This window comes from Pteropus alecto, unplaced genomic scaffold (genome assembly GCF_000325575.1).
Source record: "Pteropus alecto unplaced genomic scaffold, ASM32557v1 scaffold110, whole genome shotgun sequence".
Classification (NCBI taxonomy): Eukaryota; Metazoa; Chordata; class Mammalia; order Chiroptera; family Pteropodidae; genus Pteropus; species Pteropus alecto.
In genome coordinates, this window is record NW_006431920.1 from 6,849,304 (window position 1) to 6,859,996 (window position 10,693).

The window sequence follows — 10,693 nt, forward strand, 5'->3', positions numbered from 1 at the left end:
ACCCCAATATGCAGAGCAGTATTATTCAAGCTAGCCAAAAAGTGGAAACAATCTAAATGTCCATCAAGAGATGAATGGATAAACAAAATGTTTATACATTCAATGGAATATTTTTTTAACCTTAAAAATGAATGCAATTCTGATATACATATATCCTCATTATGCTAAATGAAATAAGTTGAACATAGTTGACCACATATTATATCAATTCATTTACGTGCAATGTCCAGAATAGCTGACTCTATGGAAACTAAAGCATGTTCGTGGTTTCCTGGAGAAGTTGGAGAGGAAATGGGGAGTGGCTGCTGACGGGTATGGGTTTTCTTTTCAGAGTGATGAAAATGCTCCAAGATTAGATATTGGAGTTGCACAACTCTGGGGGTATACCAACATCATTGAGTTCTATACTTCGAATTGGTGAATTTTATGTATGTAAATTATATTTCAATGAAGCTATTTAAAAATATGTTAAAAATGGAAAACAAATCAAGAAATGGGACAAGACCAAGGGCAGATTTTTAAATACGTTAGACAGGGAAAAGGAGTATTTCCATCATCCTGTGTGATTTCTTTGCAATATTATCACATGTTGTAATTACTTTGTTTACTCCTCATTATCACCTGTCTTCACTAGCCTCTGAGTTCCTTGAGCGCAGGGCTTATTTCTGTCTTGTTTACCGTTATATCCTCAGCACTAAATACAGTACGTAGCACTTACAGATATTCAATAAAGATTTGTTAGCACTGGTAGGCTAACTTAAATTCATGTATTAATTTCATTTACTTCTAAAATAAAATTAATACATTAATCAACTTATACAGTAATGTAGCAAATGGCTAAGAATCCACTTTGCCAATCTAAACTTCTCTATATTGCTCTTGAAAATATTTTGAGAGACCACATCAACAGCCATGCTGAAACCTAAATATTTGCTACCCACAGTGTTACACCACAGCATTAGTAAAGTGGAATAAGCTGAGTTGGCATGATGTCCTCAATGAACCTGAAACAGAGAGTTTCACATTATGTGAATGAGTTTATCAAGAGTTCAAGAAACTAAAAGACAATGCATCAGAAAAAGAGTTTTATACAGAATCTCTATGGCAGTGATTCCCATAGCATGCCAGTAATAACGATAATACTCTAATTGCATACAGTGTTGTTCAGCTTACAAAGATCTTTCATATATATCTTCATTTGGCCGATAGTCAAAAGAATATAAGTCCATCCAGAAATCTAGTCAACAATCTGGGGCTCCCCTGCTAGTAAAGATTCTAAATACTCTAATCGCTGTGTATAAAAAGAGGACAATGCTATCAGATGCCGGTAATGGGAACCCTGCTGTAACTTCCCACCTTTTAAACTCCTCAGAGACACTACAGATCCCGGAGGAAAGTTCTATGCTTCATTTATCCAGAAGTTTTCTCGCTGTTGCCTTATACTTTTCTGGTTTCTGTGTATGGCATCCTTTGAAATAGATCATCTATACGTGATCATCTTCTTTCAATGCCTTTTTTTAAGATCTATGTCCCACTCACCAGCCTCTTCTAACAAGAGTATCTCCAGGTGCTTCCCTTATCACCTCTAGTTACCTGTACTCCATGGCTGACTCACCATGTTTCCTAGTAGAGGGATCTCTGATTGCTCTGTGTGAGCCTTCTTTAAAATCATTTAATCATCCATGGAATGATGTCAGATAATTTCTTTCCTAATTGAAGAGTGATTATCTTTTAGCCCAGTCAGTCATTAAAATTTCTCTCTTCGTACTTAATATTAATATTGATAATAATTAGTAAATGGGAAGTAAGTGGATGCTGAAGCAGAGATAAAGCTTTTCTCTGCTGTCTTGGTTAGAAGACAGATATTCATACTGGAGCAAGAATTGGAGTATATTCTCATTTCTTAATGAAGAGGAACTTTTGCTTCTGCTTTAGAGACTTGTTGATAATTTAATTGTCAAGCGCGTTCTTGCTTTTACAATGGGTACAAACATTCCAATGTTGCTATTTGGAATAAATAAGTATGCAAAATGATTAATTGACTCTGACTCTTAAATGTGACTGACCAAATGTTGCTCACTCTCAAGACCATTTGATTGACTTAGTAAATGTTTCTTAGGCCTGTGGCTGACAGGTACAGATGGCTTTATAAGGAATTCCACAGAAACCTCCACAGTGTCTTGAAAGAATAGAATCTACTAAGGTATTCATATTTACATAAATAAATGCCCAAGATCTATAACTAAATAGAATTCATGCTGGTTCCCTCATAATTATTTTAAAAATTAAAGAAGTGTTTCAAATTCTTTGCGAAGTGAAAGTGGAGGTCAGAATTGGATCCCTTCACCAATGTGTTATTTAGATCATTACTTGTTTTGGGGAAGAAGAGAGAAAAATAATTAGAATGATTTCTTTTTTATCAAAAACCTTAGACAGTATAAAGAATAAAGTTTTAATTCGACCTAGATATTCTCCCCCAAACACACAATAATAAGTTTTTTCTCCCTTGTAGAATAACTATTATATGAGCAGGAATCAATGAAACTCTTGCTGAATAGAATCCTTTGTTGGGCAAAATTTGTTGTTAAAAAATTCAACAAAGCGATGTTCTTTGCATCACTATATTTTGTTTTACAGAATGCTTCTTTGTAATAGTATTTGACTGTACCAGTGCTCCAATATTCTACTTCTGTTTCATAGTATTAATAACTCTTTTTCCTAGAGAATATGTTAACAAGGATAAAATTGCTTTAAGTTTCTTGATGAGCTTTAAGTATTAAAAGGGATCTGATGATTTTAGGACTTGATTTTGGTATGTTACCATTTCTTTTCCTAAACTGATTTTTATACAGTACTTGAGACATCATTCACTCTTTTCTATCATAGAATATAAAATAATGACATAAGCGTTGGGAATGAATGCTGGATTTAGCATCAAAAAAGCAGAAATTCAATTGTACCCCTGGCACTTATTGTATAAGCTTTAAAAATCCACGTGAGTTCTCTATGTTCTGGTTTCTTTATCTGGAGAATGGAAATAGATTATAGATTCTGCCTTATAGACAGAGGTGTTATCAAATGCCATAATGAAAGTGAAAAATCTGGAAACTAAAAAGCACAAACAAGTATGGTGTACCTTTATTATTATGAAGGGTAGCCTTCCAAAGCTTCATTTTTCAGTTAGTTGTTTGGAGCACAAAAGATTATTTCATAGAAAATGAAATACAGAAAAGATTCTAAAATTTATTCAGGTGGTAGAACACCCGGAAGGCATGGTACGTTCTGTAAAACACATGAAATACTGACATATTTAATTCTATCATAGAAAATAGTAATATTCAACTAATGGAAAATATGAACTAAGTATATGTGTTTAATATCAATTCACAACCTAGGTCACATGAGTGCACGAAAATAGTTTTTCCATTTATGTCACAGGTTCTTTGTCCAATTATTGTTGATACCTTGTCATCTGTTCAATTTAATTGAAGATAAAAAGCAACAGCTGGCAAGATTCGAGATACATTAGTGGAAAATTTTTAAATCGAGAACATATTCCAGGTGTATGGATTCTACTTCACCTCCCTCCCTCATCTCTCTGCACCTCTCTAATTGAGAAAGGACTAATGTACGAATCATCAGTTATGTTGAGAAATGATTGAGAACGCCATCATAAAGGGTGATTCTGTACCCAAGCCAGCTCACAAACATCTATTTAATCTATAATGTGGTTGTTCTAAAAGCAATAACAGTACAGGTCATTTATAAACCCAACGTTTTTAGATTAGAAGATGCCGTTTTTTGAAATGATGATGAAGATAAAGTCTAATCATCTTTACGGGTGCTTTTAGGATTAAAGAAAAGCAGCTTATAAAGTCTCTCCTTACATACTAATGAAAACACTGAGTTTGAAAGCCCCAAGAGAGCTTCTATTGTTGCTCTCGTTAGAATAAAATATTCTTCCTAGCCCAGTGAAAACTGGCTAATGTAAGAATTGCACTGTTTCCCTTCTTTCTTATTCCCCTATCATCTCATCATTCTAACACTTAAAGATATATTATTGTCTGAAATCTGTTGGCCATTTGGTCAACTAAGTCACTGAAAAAGAAGAGTCAGACTCAAAAACATGCCCCTGATTTAAGACAATTTGGTAATCTAGTTTCTACCTTCTGCTGACATGTACCAATTAATTACTCAATCATGAGAGTGAGAAGTCAAATTGTTTTATTGGAACCGCCATGGTTTGTGCATGAATTTTTCATCAAAATCTACCTTCTTCTCATGACCATGATCCATCACAGCATAACACATCTATTACTCACGTGAAGGTCACAAAACTCAGTGCCAGAAGACTGAATTCTGATCTCATTACTGCCCCATTGGGCAATTCACTCCACTTCTGTGGACATTGGTTTCCTTATCTTTAAAATAAGAGGATGAGACTCAGGGACTATATCATAGTGAGCCAGACCTATGCTCTACTACACATAAGCACCAGGGCGCTGGGCCTAGAATCGCTTAGTTCCCCTTGTGTCTATGTTTCTCAAGGGCTAGGGTACATGTCAAGATGTCCCAGTTTTGCTAAATAACCTGTAATCCATGTATTACTCATGAATTTCTCTAATTATAACAGACACTAGGCGTTTGTGACTTTTGTGTGAGCTGACCAGTCACACTGGGAATGTCACATTTACCAAACAAACAAACAAACAAAACAAACAAAACAAAAAAACCCTGCTCTTATCAAATATTGATGAAAAAGAACAATAAAAGTGGTAAACTAGTCATGGGCAAATACAGTTCTGGGAGCCTGTGCAGGAAAGAAAGTGGTAGCATGGCCTTGAAATGATGGCCTGGTGAAAAATAGGGTGCTGTTCTCCCCCATATCAACCCATTTAGGGGCTATGAGGAGGATGACTGGCTCTTGTGGTTTTCTGCTTATGGAAACAAAAGAAAATTAAGAATAGCAGGTTTTAAAATGTGAATATGCGATAGTAAGAAGCAAAGAGTTAAAGACTGAATTATTGCTTGAAATTCTTCATGTCCTCTCTGTATCAGAATGACATTTCCATGCCCTTTGCCGTGTTACTCTGCAGCACTGTACACCAGTGTGGTTGGGATCTATTTTCTCACCCGATCATGTTGGATTGGATTTTGTGACTTACTTTAAGAATATGGGTAGAAGTGACAGCATCGGTTCCAGGCCAAGTTCTGCACCTTTAATTTGTCACAATATATCTACCCCTTGATGCCACTGGAGAATGAAGAGTCATATGGAGCAGATGTGAACCCAACCTACAGTTTTCAATCAAGCCCAGATGACCCGAAGCCTGATGCAGAGCTGTTTCAGCCAGTCCACAAATTCAGGAGAAAGGAAAATAAATACATAAGTTCTGCAAGCCTTGTATTTTAGGGTTGTTTGTTATCTAGACTTATTGTGACCATAACTGAACAAAACACTTAGAAAATGTTATTTCAGGTGTTAGAGGGTAAAAGTAACTATCAATAAATTAGGTAATGAATCTACCTACTTACTCTCTCTCTCTATTTCTTCCTCCCCATCTCCCTGAGCTCTTCTTTTCTCTCTCTTCTCTCCCTCCACTCCTTCTTTTCTTTTCTTCCACATGTGTTTATTGAAAGTCTACTAAGTATCCAAAACTGCACTGGGATGAGAAAGACTAAGACAACCTCTGCTCTTACAAAAGCTGACAGATATAATAAGCGTTATGAAGAGGCATAATGTGACTGAGAAACATACACCTGAGGAAGTTAACCCAGTCTGGAGAGTTTCCCAGAGAGCAAGAGAGTTCAAGATGAAGGACACGTTGAGAAACCTAGGTGGGTGGGAGTGAGGTGTCAGGTGGTGGGCAGTGAAGAGAGGGTGGGGGGAGGAACTTTCCATGAGATATCAAAGCATGTGTCAAGATTCTGAGACAGGGAAAAGCAGGTTTTAAGAACAAAACAAGCATCATCATCATCAACGACAACAAAAGAGTTCAGTGGAAGGTAGAGAATTAAGAGGGGAAAATAGTGCCAGACAGTCAAGGAAGCAGGCAGGTTTGTAGGCCTCGGTAGGCATTTTGCACTGTTTCCATAGAGAAATAGGGACTCATTGGAGAATTTGAAGCCCGATGTACCTCAATCTTTGAGTTTTAAAAAGATCCTCTGGCTTTAGAGTAGAGAATCAATTGGAAGAGGGAATAGAGTGGAGCCAGCGGGTTACAGGATCTTGGCAGTGGTGTGAAAAAGCTGTTCTTGACTTTCCTGGGAGGCAGCAGAAATGATGAATGGCGGTTGAACTTGATAGATATGTAGGCATGTAAGATGACTGGATATGGAGACTGGATATGGAAGAGAAAATAGTGAACAGCGCCTCTGATTTATTCATGTGGCTGGAGTTTGTATCCTTTCCTGAGTAAAAGAACACTACCTTAGCAGCAGATTTTGGTGGGATGTCATAAGCTCATATATGAATGTGTTGAGTTTAACGTACATATGGGACATCAAGCAGAGTATTGAGGTCAGAGTGCAATATGCTCTATATCTATTTCTAGATTGAACAGATATAAATCCTAGAGTTGAAGGCCTCTCCACCCACTAATCCCTGAGTGATCTCATGCTTGAAAGAAAACAACCAATCTCAATGAATACTAACTAGGACTAAATAGACAAAAATGTAATACACAATTGAAGTGTTCATAATTTTTAAATTAAAAAATCAGTTGTTTAATGTGGTGATCAGGAGAAAATGGTCTCTCAGTTAATAGAGGAAAATAAGAAAGAAGATAAGGGATTTAGAAAACAGGAAATTGAATTGATGAGAAAGGCAATGAAAATTTAACAGGATGATTAAGATGACACTTATGCAGAAGCCAGGAGAACAATTGGAGAAGAAGGGTGGATCCCCGAGGAAGAGGTCTCTAAGGGAAAAAGAAAAGAAATTGACAAAATATTAATGAATTTCAATATAGTAAAAAGTGATTATTATTATTATTATTTTTGTCTAGGAGGGAGTTGAAATGAATTAGCAAAAGTACTTAGAAAGTTAAACTAACAACACCACCAAAAAGGGTAATGACTAAATCTGCAAGAGGAATAATGATGATAGTATGTTATATGACTTAACTGGGAATACAACTTAAATAGGTGTAATTATATAGTCACTGAAACTCAATTTAATCCAAAAGAGTGATATAACTATTTTGAGAGGATGAAATATTGTAGGAGGACTTGTATGGCAGTTAAAGTCCCAAATTTTAAAGAAATAGTTTGATACATAGCATATAAGATGAAAAGAAACGTAAATAGCTTTGTAATCATGTTATTTGAAATCCTTGAGGTACAGATCAGAAGAAATAGCTAAAATAGGTGATAATGAATGCCAACAAAGAAGAGGGAGAAGACAAGAGGTGAAGCAATAGTTTTTGGTCATAAACCAGGTTGTATTCGACTTTAAAAATTATGTGCATGTATTATTTTTTTTAAGTACATTTTAAAAAGTAAAGACAAAAGCAACTGCTAGGCACAACTTTCTTTTTCTAGACCATTCTGGTTGAACGTGAATTTGTAATTTAAACATTCTGACAACTTATGTTTCAACTGTTAAATTCTTCAGTGTAGAAACAGCTTTTATTTCAGAAGGGCAAGTATGATACCACTGAACTGGAATCTTCCTTAAAGTTAGTCAAAATATCTGCCAGACAACAATTCCTGTCAATCAAACCCTGGATCCTGTACCTCTTCACTGGCCAGCTCCAATTTCCTCTTTTTTTTTTTTTTTTATCCAAACACCCAAGTATTTAGTACAACTGTTTCCTCTCTGCCACCTCTCACTTCTGCACATGGGTCTCACCACTGCCCCACTGCGGCTGTGACGCATGAAAAACTTTTCCAGCTTCTTGTCTCCCTACTGTCTCTGAATTAAGCAAGCAACCCCTTTCTGATGGTTTAGGCTTTTTATATCTCCCTTTTACAAGGAGTGACAAAAATAACAATGTCAGAGAAATGACTGGGCTCTAAGCATCTCACAGAGTAAGTTCTAGCCCAAGTTGTCTCAGTGTTTCTTAAACAGCAACAGAATTAGGCTTGTTCTTCTCCTGCTCTGGGTTCACATTCTGAGAAGCTCCTATGACTGCCCTCCTTGAAAACCCTTGAGCAAATCTGGGTCGTTCTCAGTTTTATCATGAAATGAATGAACTCTTATCGTTGAACACATATTAAGTTATTCACGTGGTTCCAAGCCCACTAGTCTCTTGACTGTCCCTGGAACACTTCGGACACTCTTCCACCTCAGGCTTCTCTCTGCCTGGACCACTCCTTTCACGGATGTCCACACTGGCAATGCCTCACTTCCTTCAGATCTTTTCTCAGCTGCCACTTGGTCTGTGAGGCCTTTCCTGACCACTCTATTTTAAATGACAACCCTCTCTGAGCCCTTCCTCCAGCCCACCCTGCTTCATGTGTCCCCATACCACATATTGCCATTTAAAATACTCTATTTTACTTATTTGTTGATTGCCTGTCTTTCCCTTCTAGACGGAAAACTCGTGGCAACAGGAAATTTTGTCTCTTTTGTAAGCCAAGTGCTTGAAACAGTTTCTAGCACATATACTCAGTAAAAATTTTTGAATAAATAAAATAAATCAATAAATGATAGATCTTAAGCCCGGGTCCAGCAGATAGTATAACTTTTAAGCATTTCTAACAGATAAAAATCATAAATGTGAGAAATGCTCTAGATTAATTTAAAATATTAATACTTTTATTCTCAGCTTCAAATATTGGAGCTACAAAGAGGGAAAATGCCCATTTTCTAATACAGTAGTGGTTATTTAATGAATATTAATTGCATGATACTGTGGAAGGTAGAGGACGAATTGCAATGTAAAAATATAGTGTCAAGTTGCCCCCAAAGATTCACGTAATTCATTATAAGCAACAAGTATTGGAAGTGGAACATGATAGGTGTGTGAGGAATAAGATAGAGGAGAGGCTAAGTAGTGGCATGAGATTGAATTTACTCTTCTTGGCTATGTGCAATATCTCCGATATTTAAATCAGTTTCTGTTTTATAAGGAAATCTCCTTTATGGGAGTGCGAGAGGGTGGATTGGGAAGGCCAGCCAATCAGACGATCGTTATAGTCAGGTGGGAGGTGACCTGAACTGAGACATTGATAGTGGGATAGAGAGGAGGGTACAGAGACTTAAATATTCAGCAAGTCAAACCCTCATATATTCCTGGTGAAATTTTAAAATGGTACAGTTATTCACAATGGTAAGCATAGAGTTTCTATGTGATCCAGAAATTCCACTCCCAGGCATCTACCCAATTGAACTGAAAGCAGATGTCCATATAAAAACTGGTACATGAATGTTATTCGTAATCACCCCAAAGTGGAAATAGCCCAATGTTCATTAACTGATGAATGGATAAACCAAATGAGGAATATCCACGATAAATTATTTGGCCATGAAAAGAAATGAGGTGCTGGTACACACTGTGATGTGCGTGAACCTTGAATACATTATGCTAAATAAAAGAAGCTATCCTCAAAAGACCATATATTTTATCATTTCATTTACATAAAATATACAGAACAGGCAAATCAGTAGAGTAAGAAAATAGATTAATGGTTGCCAGGCACTAGGGAGAGGATGTATGGAGTTTCCTTTCGGGATAATAAAAACGTTCTGGAATTAGAGCATAGTGATGGTTGTAGAACTCTATGAATATACTAAAAACTACTTAATTGTATACTATAAAAGGGTAATTTCATGATATGCAAATTATATCTCAATAAAGCTTTTATTTTAATATTCAGCAAGCAAAATGGACAGACTTTGATGACATAGGAAACATGAAGATGAAGGCAACTGTAGATTAAAAGGAACTCGAGACTTTCAGTTTGTATAACTGATAGGATCACTCTATGAATACTAAAAACTACTTAATTGTATACTATAAAAGGGTAATTTCATGATATGCAAATTATATCTCAATAAAGCTTTTATTTTAATATTCAGCAAGCAAAATGGACAGACTTTGATGACATAGGAAACATGAAAATATAACAGGAAGGGTAAATGATTAAAGGAGTACACTGCTCTTTTAAAATATAATCAAATGAGTCAAATTTCCTTAAGAAAGCAAGTATAAATTGTCGTACCAAGAAATTTAAAGACAATTAACAACAACAAAAAATTGTTACTTTTATAAGATAAGCTTGAAATTCAGCATAGAGAATTATTTTGGCCCCTGAAATTCAGTTTATATTTTTCCCATATTTTATTGGAAAATAAAATATGGCAAATCTGAAAATGGAGTTAAGTTAAACTTAATCTTTAAAGGCTTTATGGGTTAGAGGCCTAGAAGAAACACTCTCAGATATAGATATACAGATCTTATGTATATTTGGTGTCGATAGTATCAACTTTAGAAGCTGGTAAGAGCATGAATTCTTTGAATAAAAGTGGCTTCGAGTCCATGGTTGCCACTACTAGCTGCTCCTGACCCAGCTCACTGTTGTTTGCATGTGTGCAAGGATGGAGCTAAGGGACTGGAGCTCAGCCCATCTCCAATTTTGGACTCTGAAGTCAAGTCCTTCCCAGAGCTCCTCCATGTTCACATGGTGTCTTTGAGCCACCAAGGCTGCCCCTCACTTTCTTACAGCACAGGATGATTTGCGTCGGGAG